The following is a 17,291-nucleotide window of genomic DNA, read 5'->3' on the forward strand; positions in this document are numbered from 1 at the left end:
GCTACGCTGGGGGTTCAGCTCCATTTTTTAGTCAGGACGATCTACTAGGTGATAGTCAGTAGCTACTGCTCAGCCAGGAAGTGGAGGACATCCACCGCTTCAATCGCTAGGCAGGCAAATAGTGATGAGGAGAGTGGCGTGGTAGGTTGTGTTGGGAGCGTTCAGGCTCCTGAAGCAGACACTGTTGAGGAACCTGAGGATGACATCAGTGAAGTGCAGAAACAACTCAATGATGATGAAGCCTATTGCATTTGGGAGCAGGGGGCAGAAGGGGCTTCATCATCATCAGGAGAAGAGGGTGGCAGGTTGCCCATGAGGCAGCAGTTGTGCCAACAAGGTGGTAGCATGATTGGGAGTCAGCATGGTGTCCGCAGTGGGAAGTCTGGAGCCAAACGGGCCCAGGGTAGACCACCTGCTTTGCGGCAGCCTACCTGCCCGGGAGGTAGTGGAACAGGGGTCCCCAGATTCGGCGGCAGTAGCAGTCAATAAGTGCAGACAGTTGGGGGGGGGGGGAATCAGCTACTCTGCGGTGTGGCAGTTTTTCATCAAGTATCTGGAGGATGTTAACATGGCCACATGCAATTTAAAAAATATATTATTTTCAATTGTGAGGCCTTTTGCCTCGACAGGCTGCCGTCACCTCCAGGCTGTGTCATTCTGTCCCATATGGTCTCCTCTTGCTGCTGCTACCTCCAGGCTTGGTCATTCTGCCACATTTTGGTCTCCTCATGCTGGTGCCACCTCCAGGCTGTGTCATTGTGCCGCCATGTGGTCTCCTCATGCTGCTGGCACATTACATAACAATATTTATGTTAATCTATTTAAAATCTTCAATTTCAATTTTAAAATATATCTTTAATCTTTTCAATTGTGAGGCCCTTTGGTCTCCCCTTGCTGCTGCCACCTCCAGGCTTGGTCATTCTGCCACTATATGGTCTTCTCATGCTTCCGCCCCCTTCAGCTTGTGTCATTCATCAAGAAATTCTAAAATCTTCAATTTAAATTTTACTAAATATTTGTAATCTTTTCTATTGTGTGGCGCTATGGTCTTGTCGAGCTGCTGCCACCTCTAGGCTCTGTCATTGTGCCACCATGTTACTCCTTGTTATATTGGGTTTTGTGGTCATACAATATTAGTTTAAAGTACATGCTTCGAGCACCCGGGACATTAAACTATCTAATCAAAATCTTAAATTTAAAACAATTGATGTAATCTTTTCAAGACTGAGGCCCTATGACCGTCGACGTCATATATTACCTATGGAATTAAAACAAGAATCCAATTAAACAGGTTGGAGCGATAACAATGAACCATAACTGATTAAATGAAATATTCACACTTTCGCTGAGAGGCTGGGGCTGGAATAGGTGGTAGTTCACCTCGCGGAGGACCGCCAGCTCGATTTTAAGATACAAGTACGAGCTTTTTCACTGCAGCCACTTCTAGCTTTATGCGCCCACTTATCCAATGGCACAGAAGCTGAATGTGCTCCTGTCCAAGTTGCTGGAACTGCAATCCGTCCCCTTTCAAGTGGACAGTCAGAGCATGGGGAGCGCTGAGTGGCAGGGGCTGGGACAGGCAGTAGCTGGCCTTGCAGAGGACCGCCAGCTTGATTTTAAGATACAAGAACAAGCTTTTTCACTACAGAAAATAATACACTGAAGCAATTATACACTATTAGAGCTGAAATTACTGCAGCTGCTGGCACCAGACTTGCCCTCCAACAGGTCCTCAATAGAGATGAGCGAATTAAATCAGATGGATCAAATAAATAAAAAATTCACTCCTCTCTTGTTGTCGTCATATATTACCTCTGGAATTAACACAAGAATCCAATGAAACAGGTTGGAGCGATAACAATGAACCATAACTGATTACATGAAACATTCGCAGTTCCACACAAAGTAAGACAGTCGGGGAGGGGGGGGTGCTGAAAAGCAGGGGCTGGAACAGGTGGTATCTCGCCTCTCGGCGGACCGCCAGCTCCATGCTCACCAGAATGGGTCTTCAAAAGAGGATTTAAAAAAAAGTAAATAAATTCTATTTAAATTAAATAATAATGTCTCTTTAATCTCTTCAATTGTGACGCCATATGGTCTCCCGACCCTGCTGCCACATCCAGACGCTCTGCGGCAGTGATTCTAATAGCGATGCCTGTAATCTGCATGTCATTCTGGATAACAGTATTATTTAATTAACACAGCACACTCTCTGTGCGTGTTACTACAAGGCAACGTGTTCCACACCCCTATAGAGGCTCTCTGTAGACCAGAAATAGCCATTTTTAATAAAGATTTGTGGCAAATAAATTCGGACCGAAACTATTTTTTTTTTCTCAAAAATTCGCTCATCTCTAATGGTTACTTCTCTGGCTTTAATTAAACATTCTTAGGCATATATCGAGTTACTCTTACTCTACTCCTCCATAACCAGGCTTCGCCTCCACCATTCTCTCATGCAGTTTGAAACTCTTTGTGTTTCTGCTTTGGTAGTGAGGCGACTTGTTAGTATTTTGTATGATCTCCTCCTGGAATTGCTATGTGACGACCCATTGCTACATGACAAACAATATGCGGTCTGGCTACCTTGAAAATGAAATCTTCTGCCTACAGGTCAATAGCAACCCTCAATTAGACTACATTTTTTGTGATGTGTAACCTCTGACTTACTTTTAGGTCGCGCTCTCTTCTCTGTTATGTTTGCACCTGTGTCAGCATTGGTGCCTCTGGAGTGTTCCTTTTCTTAATTTTGTTGCGGTCTCCTATCTTTTCTTTTCTCTACTTCAATCATTAGCCCCCTCCTCCCTGCTGCTACCTTTTCTCTTAGTCAGTGAATATTTCTGAACATAGCTTTCCTTCCCAGGACCTAAAGCAATCATCTTTCAGGTAGATATGTTGATTTATTTTATTTTCTTTAGCCTAACTGCGCTACTTCTGCCATGACTGTAGCACTGCTTTTTGTCATGAGATTTTGCAGCTCCTGTACATGTCCTGCTTTATTCTTGTATTTTGTGATAATTCGATTGAAAAAAATTCTCTGGAAAAAACTTTTAGGTTATGTTCACATTTGTGTTCGAGCTCCATTCGCTGAGCTCCTTTGCAGAGTCTGTTTAATTAGCTGGGCCTGAGCAGACAACACAATGCTTCAAGCAGTCATTATTTTGTTTGGTCAGATCCTGATAATTAAACGGACACCAAAAGGAAATCAGAGGGACCCCATTAAAGTCAGTGGGATCTGCCAGGATCCCTTGGTGTCCAACATGCATTCGACATTTTTGGGCCCGAATGGAATGAAGCATCCAATGCAGATGGACATGGGGCCTTAATCTTGTTATATAGAAATTTAGTAATTGTATCAAACCTGTAAGCCAATATAATGACTGCTCTACACCTGTCTACCATTTTTAATAGTTGTACTATAGCTGTATATAAACAAAATGGCTGTAGTATGCCTGTATCCTAATACAATCGCTGTACTACACTTTGCCCCACACCTGTCTATTAATACATGACTAAACTAATACAATGACTGAACTACACTCTAATAACACTTTAATAACAATATAACAGCTGTACTACAACTGTATGCAAATACAATGACTGCATGGGCCTAACTAGAGTCTCATGGGCCCCAAGGCAAATACAGTATACTGACATCGATATTACCAATAATACCAATATACAAGGAGGAAATATTATGACCATATATATTACCATCATACTTTTACTGACCGAATCCTGTATACTGACCAATCTTATCAATAATACCAGTATACAAGGAGGAATATTTTCCCCATACATATTACCATCATGCTGTAATTGAATGAATCCTTTATACTGAGACTAATATTACCAATAATAGCAGTATACAAGGAGGAATATTTTCACCATACATATTACCATCATACTCTTATTGACCAAATCCTGTATACTGAGACCAATATTACCAATAATACCAGTACACAAGGAGAAATATTATCACCATACATATTACCATCATACTGTTACTGACCAAAGGCTGTATACTAACCAATGTTACAAATAATACCAGTATATAAGGAGGAATATTATCACCAAACATATTACCATCATACTGTTCTTGACGAAAATCTGTATAATGAGACCAATGTTTTCAATAATACCAGTACAAAAAACAAGAATGGTGAGCACCTCCAAACAAAATAAAATATGTGCACACTTTAATTTTGTGTGTTTACAGTAAAGGACAATTAATACAGCCAAACAGAATCTGATGGACCACTATTTTAGGCTCCTCATTCCAGCACAATCCCCACCTCTACACAATGTCCCCATGTGTATTTCCCATACCACAGTAATGCCTACTTTGCGTCCCCATATAGTAGACAGGCCCCTCTGAGCCCCCATATAGTAGTAGGCCTCCACACTGCCCCAGTTTAGTAGTTGCCCCCCCCCCTTCTGCCCCATGAAGAAAAAAAAACACTCACCTCCCCCACAGCTCCTAGCACTCTGCTTCCAGCTCCTCCTCTATGAGCTCCTGGTGCAGGCAGCATAATACCATAAGTCACAGGTGAAGCAACAGGGCAGGAAACCGCCAGATCTGTTGTTGGCTCAGCCACCCAGACAGGTGACAGTGATCATTAAGTTGCTGAAAGACTGTACTTCCACTGCATATCAATACAATGGTTATGCTACATTTGTATGCTAATACAATGGTAATGCTACACCTGTATGAAGTAAAACTGTATCTCTATATAATGACTGTACTATACCTGTATATCAAGTAAAACTGTATCCTAATACAATGACTGTACTACACCTATATATTAAGTAAAACTGTATCATAATACAATAACTGTACTACACCTGTACATCAAGTGAAACTGTATCTTAATACAATGACAGTACTACACCTGTATATAAATATAATGGCTGTATTACAATTATATACCACTATAATAGCTTTACTACAGCTGTACACATATATATAATAGTTTTACTACTTTATTACTGCATACTGCATAATGGCTATACTATATTTACTGTTTATACCAATACAGTATAATCAAGTTCTTACACTATATATCAACATAATGGCAGTACTGTGCCTGTATATACCAATATATTAACTGTTGCACCTGTATGCAAATATAATTCCTGTGCTATATATATATACATATATATATATATATATATATATATATATATATATATATATATATATATCAATATAATGGCTATGCTACACAATATTCAATATTCAGGCTTTTCTCTGATGTGTTTATCAAGTCATTATAATCTAGCTGTGTAACAACAGACTTATATAATATCTTCTAAGCACAATAGGCTCAATCATGTCTATGTCATGAGACAATAACTAAACTCTAAATATGGTAGGATAAGAGAATAAAGAATACATTTTTAAAGGTTACTTATTCTACTCTAACCAAGTTGGCAGAAAAATACCAGTCCATCCAGTCTGCCCTTACATTATTTCCTTTATTTAATCTTAGGATAGATATCTATTTATCACAGGCATGTTTATCTTCCCTTACCCACCACATCTGCTGGAAGTTTCTTCCAGGCATCTATCTGTGTCAGAAATCTGGTGTAATTTGCACCAAAAAACACATTTCTTTTTAACTGTAGACAGTTTTTCACCTTGCTGAGCTTAGAGGAAAAACATATGGGGATCGTGTACAACTTCCTGCGACAATTAGTTGGTCTAAACATAGACTTGATAGTCTAAAGATGCATCAAATTCACCAAAAAGGCTAAGCCATTGTTATAAATCTAGTGCATTTGAAAACTATTTAGTCTAAGTTTCTGATTCTACTCCCTGGACCAGGGTTTTTAGCTCGTATGGGTTTCTCAGGCTCCCTGATAGGATGGTCACATATAAGGAAGGCATGTGCAGTAACCAATAGTGGCTGCTACCAGTATTATTGTGGCATTGAGGGATGTAAAAAGGAGAATGCAGACAAAATGTGCAGATGTGTCCTTATCTCATGTGTGTGCTGAACCCTAGTCATAGTAGTTACATAGTAACATAGTTCATAAGGAAAAACAATAAGACCAGAGTCCAGCAATTCACCCTATATCCCAATTGTGTCTCTACTGTTTTGATCCAGAGGAAGACAAAAAACCCTCTGAGGCTGGGTTCACACCACGTTTTGTTAAATATGGTTCCCGTATACGGCTGGGAGGAGGGGGCGGGGCTTAATTGCGGCGCCCGCACTCGTTTTCGGCCGTATGCGGTTTCACGACCATAGGCAAAAACGCGGTCGACCACGTTTTTGCCTGCGGTAGGGAAACCACATACGGCCAAAAACGAAGCCGACCGGAGGCTGCGGTTCACTCCGGTTGGCTCATAGACATACATTAAATACGGTTCCCGAATACGGCTGAGTGCGGGCGCCGCGATTAAGCCCCACCCCCTCCTTCCAGCCGTATACGGGAACCGTATTTAACAAAACGTGGTGTGAACCCAGCCTGAGGCTGATGCCAATGATTTAAGTCCAGCTCTATAAATAATAAATCTATACTGGAAAAGTTTGGCCTTCACTGGTCTTATCACTTGGATGTTTTAACTATACAGTGACTGACTTCCATTCTCTAGCCATACAAATAAAATTAAGTTTACACCACCTTTTTTCCATGTAGTTGAAGCATACATTTTAGGTTGAATTCACACTGTCCTTGCAATGTAGGTCAGAGGAATACATAAAGGGGGTTTTACAATATGGACCTCTGACAGATGCCTCCAATGTATGCCATGATATAGGTTTACAGTAGCTTACTGTAAGTCGGTAATAGGCTTTTCCATGAATGTCTCTATATAGCAGTGATTCCCAACCGGGGGGCAGCGAGATTTTGCCGTGAATTTTTCCTTTTTCTTTTTTATAAATGTCCCGCGCTCCTATGACTCATGGCGCCGCAAGGGGGAAGGGAGGCCTGCGTGCGCACTGTGCACACAGCGTCCCCAGCGTGCCCCTCCCCATTGCGACACAGTGAGCCTGAAAATGGTGCCCTGCTACAACTTTAAGATGCTGTAAGCTGCACTGGATTCCCGTGCTGTGGAACTACAAGCTGCACCGGATTCCCGTGCCAGCGTGCTTAAGGTACTGTACCCTTTCCACCCCACTGTTACCCCTTCCCAACCCTGTCCAAACCCCCCCGTCTCCGATGTCCACCCTCCTGTCATCCATGTCCACCCTCCTGTCACCCATGTCTACCCCCCGTCATCCATGTACTGTCATCCATGTCCGCCTTGTCCACCTCCCTGTCACCCATGTCCACCCCCGTCATCCATGTACTGTCATCCATGTCCGCCTTGTCCACCTCCCTGTTACCCATGTTCACCCCCCGTCCACCCCCTATTCACCCCTCTGTCCCTTTGTCACCCCAGTCCACCCCTCTCTGTCACTCCTGTCCACCCCTCTTTTACCCCCTTGTCACCCTTGTCCACCCCTCTGACCCCATCTCCCATGTCCACCCTCCTGTCATCCATATCCACCCCCCCTATCCAACTCTCTGTCACCCCTGTCCATCCCTGTCACCAATGCTCACCCTCCATTCTCCACCCCTCTGACCACATCCTTTTCACCTATGTCCACCCCCTATTCCACCCTCTGTCCCCTTGTCACCCTTGTCCACCCCTATGTTACCACCTTGTCACACCTGTCCACCCCTCTGTCACACCCTATGCCCCCCTGTCACCCATGTTCACTCTTCTACACCCATCTGTCACCCATGTACACCTCTCTACTCCCCTCTCTCAACCCCTATGCCCCTCTGTCACCCATGTTCACTCTTCTACACCCCTCTGCCACCCATGTACACTCCTCTACAGCCCTCTGTCACCCATGTACACTCCTCTACACCCCTCTGTCACCCATGTACACCCCTGTCACCCATGGACACTCCTCTACACCCCTCTGTCACCCATGTACACTCCTCTACACCCCTCTGTCACCCATGTACACTCCTCTACACCCCTCTGTCCCCCATATACACTCATCTATCACCCATATACACTCCTCTACACCCATCTATCACCCATGTACACTCCTCCAAACCCCTCTGTCACCCATGTACACTCCTCTACACCCCTCTGTCACCCAAGTACACTCTTCTACACCCCCCCTGTCAACCATGTACACTCCTCTACATCCCTCTGTCACCCATCTACACCCCTCTACACCCCTCTGTCACTCATGTACACTCCTCTACACCCCTCTGTCACCCATGTTCACTCTTCTACACTCCCTGTCACCCATGTACACTCCTCTACACCCCTCTGTCACCCATATACACCCCTGTCACCCATGTACACTCCTCTACACCCCTCTGTCACCCATGTACACCCATCTATCAGCCATATACATTCCTCTACACCCATCTATCACCCATGTACACTCCTCTACACCCCTGTCACCCATATACACCCCTGTCATCCATGTACACTCCCCTACACCCCTCTGTCACCCAGGTACACCCCCCTGTCACCCAAGTACACTCCTCTACACCACTCTGTCACCCATGTACACTCCTCTACACCCCTCTGCCACCCATGTACACTCCTCTACACCCCTCTACCACCCATGTACACTAATCTACACCACCTGTCACCCATGTACACTCCTCTACATCCCTCTGTCATCTATGTACACTCTTTCACACCCCTCTGTCACCGATGTACACTCCTCTACACCCCTCTGTCCCCCATGTTCACTCTTCTACACCCCCCTGTCACACATGTACACTCCTCAACACCTCTCTGTCACCCATGTACAGTCCTCTACATCCCTCTTCTACCCATGTACACTCTTCTACACCCATCTGTCACCCATTTACACCCCTCTGTCACCCCCTACGTCCCTCTGTCACCCATATACACTCTTCTACTCTCCTCTGTCACCCATGTACACTCTTCTACTCCCCTCTGTCACCCATGTACACTCCTCTACACCCCTCTGTCACCCATGCACACTCCTCTACACCCATCTGTCACCCCCTACGCCCCACTGTCACCCATGTACACTCTTCTACACCCCTCTGCCACCCATGTACACTCCTCTACACCCCTCTGCCACCCATGTACACCCCTCTGCAACCGTTGTAAACTCCTCTACACCCCCCTATCACCCATGTACACACTTCTACACACCTCTACCACCCATGTACACTCTTCTACACCCCTCTGTCACCCATGTACACCCCTCTGTCACCCATGCACACTCTTCTACACCCATCTGTCACCCATGTACACCCCTCTACACTCCTGTCACCCATGTACACTCCTGTCCACCCCCAACACCCCCCTGTCACCCATGTACATTCTTCTACACCCCTCTGCCACCCATGTACACTCTTCTACCACCCTCTGTCACCCATGTACACCCTTCTATCACCACTACACCCCTCTGTCACCCATGTACACGCCTCTACACCCCTCTGCCACCCATGTACACCCCTCTGCTACCCATGTAAACTCCTCTACACCCCTCTATCACCCATGTAAACTCCTCTACACCCCCCTATCACCCATGTACACACTTCTACACCCCTCTGTCAACCATGTACACTCTTCTACACCCCTCTGTCACCCATGTACACCCCTCTGCCACCCATGTACACTCTTTTACACCCATCTATCACCCATGTACACCTCACTACACTCCTGTCACCCATGTACACTCCTGTCCACCCCCATCACCCCCCCTGTCACCCATGCACATTCTTCTACACCCCTCTGCCACCCATGTACTCTCTTCTACAACCCTCTGTCACCCATGTACACCCCTTGGTCACCCATGTAAAAAAAAGTTAAAAAGTGCGGAGCCTGGAAGAAATTGTCCCGATGGCCGGGCCAGATGGAGAAGAAAAGGGAACGACGACGATTAGAGAAGATGCCATTTGTGAGTTGCTGTCTAAAGCAGCAGTGTAGCAGCACCCCCACCCTGCAGCGCCCTTCCCTTTTTTCTTTCTTGCTCATTAACTTCGGTCAGGGTGCCCCGTGAAATTTTTCTTTTTGGAGGGGTGCCCCGAGATAAAAAAGGTTGGAAAACACTGCTAGTGAAACTGACTATGTTATTCTGTACTAAACTTACACAGCAAATGGAATGTAAACTCAGGCCCTGTTCACATCACATTATATACCCATAGGGCTCCATCCATATAGCCTCAGTTGGGTCAGTATATATTGGTATATTACAGCAAAAAATGGTAGGAGACAGCATACTAGACTAGGCTATCCCATAATAAAGGTATACAGTAGAAACTGAAAATGAGAACAAGTATACTGCACTGTATATATTTTTCACAATGAGAGTATATAGACTATGCATTTTATACTTAAATACATCAGAACCCTCCTCTGAAGGAAAACATTTTTTGCAGCATATACATGTCAAACAGAGGGTCATAGCACGATGTGAACAGGGCATACGTTTTGAATGGTTATCTCTTGCGATAGATTGCCCATAGCGTGCTTTTGCTGTACACAATGCAAACAACTTTTAACCATGTACAAATGGAATTTTATAGCTATACAATCTTTGTAGCTTGTTTACAGAGTCATTTATGACCCACTATAAACAGACAGCAATAAATCTCCACTTTTGACTACAGAACAACAGAATAATCCCAAGCTAAATAGTAACAGACATAGGCTGCAAATAAAGCAACATAATAAACCATCAATTTGTCTCAATTTGGGATATTTGGATGATTTTAAAACATGAAATACCTTTAATAACAGTGCAAATAAATCCCTACTACCACAGCAATGTGTTATCAATGGGTTATTTTTCCTTTAATCCCACCCGCTTGTCTGAGACATTTATATTTATGCTGTTTTTGTTCAGCTTCTTCAGATTTTCAAAGGCTATGGAAACCTTTAGGGGTATTTTATAATGAACTGAATGTTCAATAAAACATTAATGTTCATTTAAAAAACATTTTAAAAATAGGTTATTTCAAAAATTTATATTTGACTTCTGCATCTTTTATGTATCATTTTACATGGAAATCTACAAAAGTCTATTTACAGTGAAATCTATCAAGGACCTTATCTGACATCTCGGTCTTCAACTACTACTACTACTGCCTCCTCATGAGAGATCATGTAAGATCAGGTATCAGCAAATCATAGTTAATCACAAATCCCTTATATGCATTAAAGGGGTACTCCGGTGGAATTATTATAATTTTTTTTTTCTAAATCAACTGGTGCCAGAAAGTTAAACAGATTTGTAAATTACTTCTATTAAAAAATCTTAATCCTTCCAGTACTTACTGGCTGCTCGATACTACAGAGGAAATTATTTTCTTTTTGAAAAAGCACAGTGCTCTCTGCTGACATCTCTGTCAGTTTTAGGAACTGTCCAGAGCAGCATATGTTTGCTATGGGGATTTTCTCCTACTCTGGACAGTTCTTAAAATGGACAGATATGTCAGAAGAACTGTGGTCATGATGTCAGCAGAGAGCTCTGTGTTCCAAAAAGAAAATAATTTCCTGTAGTATTCAGCAGCTAGTAAATACTGGAAGGATTAAGATTTTTTAATAGAAGTAATTTACAAATCTGTTTAACTTTCTGGCACCAGTTGATTTAGAAAAAAAAAACGGAGTACCCCTTTAAGTACAACTGAAGTCTAAATGATAACACCATAATTGGGTATATCATTGAAGTGAAGAACCCACAATCTATGGGGGCCACTAAGTAAAGGTGGAAAAGTGAACCAGCCCTTTAAGAATCTGCTTCTGTTTTTATTTGCTTTTATTTTTATTCTAAAAAAATGTAATTAATAAATAGAATATAATAGTTTTAAATCTATTTTAAGAGGTTAATATAAAATGGCTAAAAAATATAGGGGCCAGAAACAAATGGTTCGCCTCACTACCACTCATTCATCAAAGAAGGCACACCAAGAGTTGCAAAGTGGATCGATCAATGCTAATCGTCTATATCCCAATACAGTCAAGCTGTGCTTATGAATCTTTGTGGGCATGTGTTACCCTAATACCCCGGGGGAACCCAGTAGCAGAGTTAAACAGGCTGTATAAATTTGCCGCCTACCTTGAGCATACAAGTATGCATATCACCCTATTAAGGTTATACAGCTGGAAAATGCTCCCGTGCAGGCCCAAAAGTAACAGGAAATACAACCACTGGTAGTCCTGTATAGAAACTGGACAGTAGAAAGAATAATTACCTTGGATTCATGTGCTCGGGAACTCTGAAATTACCCAGCCGGAGACATAAAGATGTACCCCTTCTTCAGATTGGCAGTTAGAAGAAGTGCTAACATTCATTCTTCACATCTTTATGCCTCTCACTGATTCATTTTGGAGTTCCTGAGCACCTGAATCCAAGGTCATTTTTCTTTCTACTATCAAGATGGACATTTAACTCATTAGGCAACATTTTGGGTATGAAATACCCTTCTTCAACCTACAGCATTTTTTCCAAACAATGTGTCTACAGCTGTTGCAAAACAGCCTTTGGCTGTCCGGGCATGATGGGAGCTGTAGTTTTGCAATAGGTGGAGACACACTGTTCATAGGCTAAGAGTTTTAGGGCTGGGAATAGGGCAGGACTGTGTCATCCTTTAAAGTCCAGTTAAAGTGGCAAAAGTATTTAATACCCCTACGTTACCTAATGAGTTATACTCCAATCTTGACAGTATTGGGATAAGGACGATAAACCACCTCCCAACTCACTCGTGTGCCAACTCTTTCTTTATTATTAAATGTCTGCCGTTACTGTGGGTTCTTTCTTTCCTAACATAACTAAAAATTGCACCTTAACAAAGCATCAACATTTGAAAATGAACGTTATTATGTAACTATATAACTATAGCAAAATATAGATTGGCTTATAGGATTATCCATTATTTATATAAATGTTTATATATAAAAAAAAAATTGTGTATTGGAACTAAACCAAAAAAGGAGGAAAAAAAGCAAATTGGACATAATGTCCCACCAAACTCCAAAAATGGTCTGTTTCAAAATTATGGACAAATAAGATTGTTTCAAGCATGTGATGCTCCTTTAAACTCACATGGGGAAAGTAACAGGTGTGGGCAATATAAAAATCACACCTGAAAGCAGATAAAAAGGAGAGAAGTTCCCTTAGTCTTTGTATTGTGTGTCTGTGTGTGCCACATTAAGCATGGGCAACAGAAAGAGGAGAAGAGAACTGTCTGAGGACTTGAATGAAAATTGTGGAAAAATATTAACAAGTCCCTGGGCGTGGACAGAAGAGAAAAATTGATGAAAGGTGTCAACGCAGGATAGTCTGAATGGTGGATAAGCAGCCCCAAGCAAGTTCCAAAGATAATCAAGCTGTCCTGCAGGCTCAGGGAGCATCAGTGTCTGCGCGAACTATCCGTCAACATTTAAATGAAATGAAATGCTATGGCAGGAGACCCAGGAGGACCCCACTGCTGACACAGAGACAGATGTGGACAGATGAGACCAAGATAGAGCAAGAGACCAAGATAGAGATTTTTAGTAAAGCACATTATTCAACTGTTTACCCGAAAACGGAATGAGGCCTACAAAGAAAACAACGCAGTACCTACAGTAAAATATGGTGGAGGTTCAATGATGTCTTGGGGTTGTTTTGCTGCCTCTGGCACTGGGTGCCTTGAAAGTGTGCAAGGCATCATGAAATCTGAGGATTACCAATGGATTTTGGGTCGCACTGTACAGCCCAGTGTCAAAAAGCTGGGTTTGCCTCTGAGATCTTGGGTCTTCCAGCAGGACAATGATCCCAAACATACGTCAAAAAGCTCCCAGAAATGGATGGCAACAAAGCACTGGAGAGTTCTGAAGTGGCCAGCAATGAGTCCAGATCTAAATCCCATTGATCACCTGTGGAGCGATCTTAAAATTGCTGTTGGGAAAAGCTGTTGGGAATTAGCTTTTTTTTTCCTCCTTTTTTGGTTTAGTTCCAATACACAAAAAGGGAATAAACATGTGTATAGCAAAACATGTGTTACTGAAATCCTTTTCTGTGAAAAAAAACTTAATTTCCTAGAAAAATTTTAGGGGTGCCAACATTTAAGGCCATGAATGTATATATATATATATATATATATATATATATATAATGGCCATAATACATTTCTTAGTTCTGTACATGGAATGTATTTTCTCCCATGAACCACTGTATTCTCAATGGAAATTTCTTTAACCTAAATATGATTCCCCAGGCCTATTGATCAGAATCTTTTGATCTATGAAATAAGAGACCTGGCACCTGCGTACAGCATACGTATGGCGATGAGTTCATTTCTGCATGGTACAGCCTCGGCATGCCTATAAGCTTCGCTGTAATTACATTATTGTATGGAGAAGATGAAATTGAATTACAGATTAGAATTTATGGGTTGCTGTACGTTTGCACTCTGTCATCCTTTCCTGCATCCCAGGTTTTTCTTCATTCGCCATCATTGGTGATTACGTTTACTACTGTGTATAGTCTGTGCGCTGTATTCCATGATATGTATCAGTATGTCTCAATACTGTTACAATAAAAGAAATACAACTTACCAAAGGGGTTTTCTAGTCCCCAAAAAGAGTACATGAAAAAATAATGTCATGTACAATACTTACCTAATCCCTTCTTACATTGATGACATAATGCCAACGTGACATCACCACTGAAGGTAAGGATTGGCTGCCATGGCTATGAACATAACATTCTCAGTGTGATGAGGAGACAGTGTGGGCGATCCTAATACAGGTGTCTGAATATTTTCTATTAGAATAATTGGGAATAATCTTGGTCCTGCATTAACATGAGCCAGTAATGTCCATAGGAGTTGACATCCAGTTTTTAAGAAACCATAAAAACAGGTTTATATCACATAACTATTCAAACTTATGTGTCATTAAGAGCCTTTTGGAAACTGGGTCACAACACCTATGGGAAATATAATGGTAGGGGACCTTAAAAACTGCTAAACAGCAATTGAAAGGGTGCCAAAAATGTCACTGAAGAGACTTAGAACTCAAATTTCTCTTATGCTAAATAGGTATAATCAGATTAATCATAGACTGTCAGCCTATATTGTATACAATTTATATGTGTTTATTTTTTATATAAACATTCTATTTTCCTATAATAAATATTTGGTATTTATAGAACTTACTTTCCTTTGTAAAATATATAATAGTTCATATACCATCATACTCATCAAGTTACATAACCTAATGCCTGCGGAATCGGACTGATTGACCATGCATTACGGTATATACGCATTCCAGATGATCTGATTATCTAACTTTAGATGACAGTCAAAGTAACATCATATGGGAGTATAAAAAGCAGAATATACTACTCTGAGGATAGATCAGTATTTCCCAATCAGGGTGCCTCCAGCTGTTGCAAAACCACAACTCCCAGCATGCCCGGACAGCCTTCGGCTGTCCGGGCATGCTGGGAGTTGTGGTTTTGCAACAGCTGGAGGCACCCTGGTAAAGAAACATTGAGACAGATGATCATATTACAGATATTCACTAATTGTTTATGATTCTTTATATAAGTTTCTTTTGTAGTCCTATATAAAACCATAATAAACAGACTGTGATTCTACAACATGCCGCATAGTCAACTCAACTCTGCTACATCCGGACAAAGATCATCCAATTATTTATTGTATACTGTGATATTCTGCAAGTACAAAAAAATGTCATCCGGTCGGCTACAAATATTGAACTGGTGGGATAAAAGTTATAAGGTAACACGCCACTGCAAATCATTCTGTTTACAAAGAAATAAAGCATTGTTATAATCTCTGTTTTTAAATAAATAAAGGCTTGACTATTTCCTGCTCGATCAATAACTATTAAAAAAAAATATATATATAAAGATTATAATGCGCAGTAAAACATGTAATACCGAGGCGTAATGTTATATAAATCGTGGCAGAAAACCTGGCTGACCCCTACATTTAATCTGTGTTCTTTCCACAACCATTCACTGCCTTTTGCTGAGATTGAGGCAGCTAAGCTGATTTAAAGGCTGTGGCGATCCAGTATCTCTTTTTTTTCAATCATTGGGGGTAAGAAAATCAATGGTAATGTTTAACAGGAGTACCATCATCAAAGGCCAGATTTCCTGCCCTTACCATCCCGCAGCAGCTAGGCTGCCATCCCTTAAAGTTGAGAAAACAGAACAGGGCTATGTAATTGCTTCCCTTGTGCAAAGTATTGATTCTAAATCAGGATTACAGTACATTAACTGAAAATATCCTCCACACAACTGAGATGGATTTGCCTTTTAATGTTGCTGCCCTGCTGAGTATACACATAGTCTCAGCATAGTCAGAGCTGAAAGCACAGATATGCCAGAAGAAAAAAAAAAAAAAAAAAAAATATATATATATATATATATATATATATACACATATATATATCTAAGGTAGAAGTCTATAAGCGCCAGGAGAACATAGTCTTTGTTTAATCAGTAGAAGTAACAGTACATAGGTAGGGAAGCGTACATAACATGTCAATCTCATATTACATTATATTATAAATATACTATAGCTGGGCTGTGCAGACTCATACTGTTCAGGTGAAGTGGATACTGCTGCTGACCTGGATTCTAGCATCAAGCAGTTCACAATATAGCATCAGCAGCAGAGCTGTCGAATGGTAACACATTGCCTATAAATAAAGAATAAAAGAAATGAAATAAATACCTGATAATGAAGAAATCAGCAAAGGAAGATCTTCAGAGTTTTGCTGTCATAATATAAACAGAGCTGGTGGGAAAGAAGGAGCTGTCCCTTCTGCAAGTGCTCAATCTGCTGCACTGTGATTGTTGCCTTGTGCTGCTTGGATTTGCTTCCTGCTCCTTGCTGTACTGCCTGGTTTGTGTCTCCCTCCCCCCTTTTGTCTCTTTCTGCCTTGGCCTGGGTTGTTGCTTTTGCCTCACTACCTTGGCTACAGTGCCTTGTGCTCAGGGATGGACTGGCTCCAGCCTCTGCTCCTACTCCTGCTTGTCTAATGGCGACTGCAAATTCAAAGAAGCCTTTTAAGTGCCACCTACTGAATGTTCATGTGAACACTTCTTCTTCTGATGCACTGCATATTCTTAGTTATCAGGTTTATACAAATCTAACTCTAATGACAAATGTGCTGAGTGCATGAGGCATGCCGCGGAATGGACAGAAAATCATTTAAAACAATACACCTTATTATAGGAAAAAATAAATAAAAATAAATGGTTGACGTTGTGTTTTAGTACAGATAAAAGGTTCAAATACATTAGAAAATAATGCTTAGTATATGCAGC

The 17,291-nt window shown here is 41.7% G+C and overlaps 1 protein-coding gene across 1 annotated transcript in view; it reads right to left on the reverse strand.

Annotated features, from left to right (window-relative positions):
- DIRAS2 (DIRAS family GTPase 2) overlaps positions 1-17,012 on the reverse strand; it is a 40,629-nt gene extending 23,617 nt beyond the window's left edge. Inside the window, exon 1 of the mRNA XM_056525490.1 lies at positions 16,696-17,012. The gene's annotated coding sequence lies outside the window, so the exon portion shown is untranslated. The remainder of the gene's footprint in view (positions 1-16,695) is intronic.
- Between the last annotated feature and the right edge of the window lie 279 nt (positions 17,013-17,291).

Source organism: Hyla sarda, chromosome 1, assembly GCF_029499605.1.
Source record: "Hyla sarda isolate aHylSar1 chromosome 1, aHylSar1.hap1, whole genome shotgun sequence".
Classification (NCBI taxonomy): Eukaryota; Metazoa; Chordata; class Amphibia; order Anura; family Hylidae; genus Hyla; species Hyla sarda.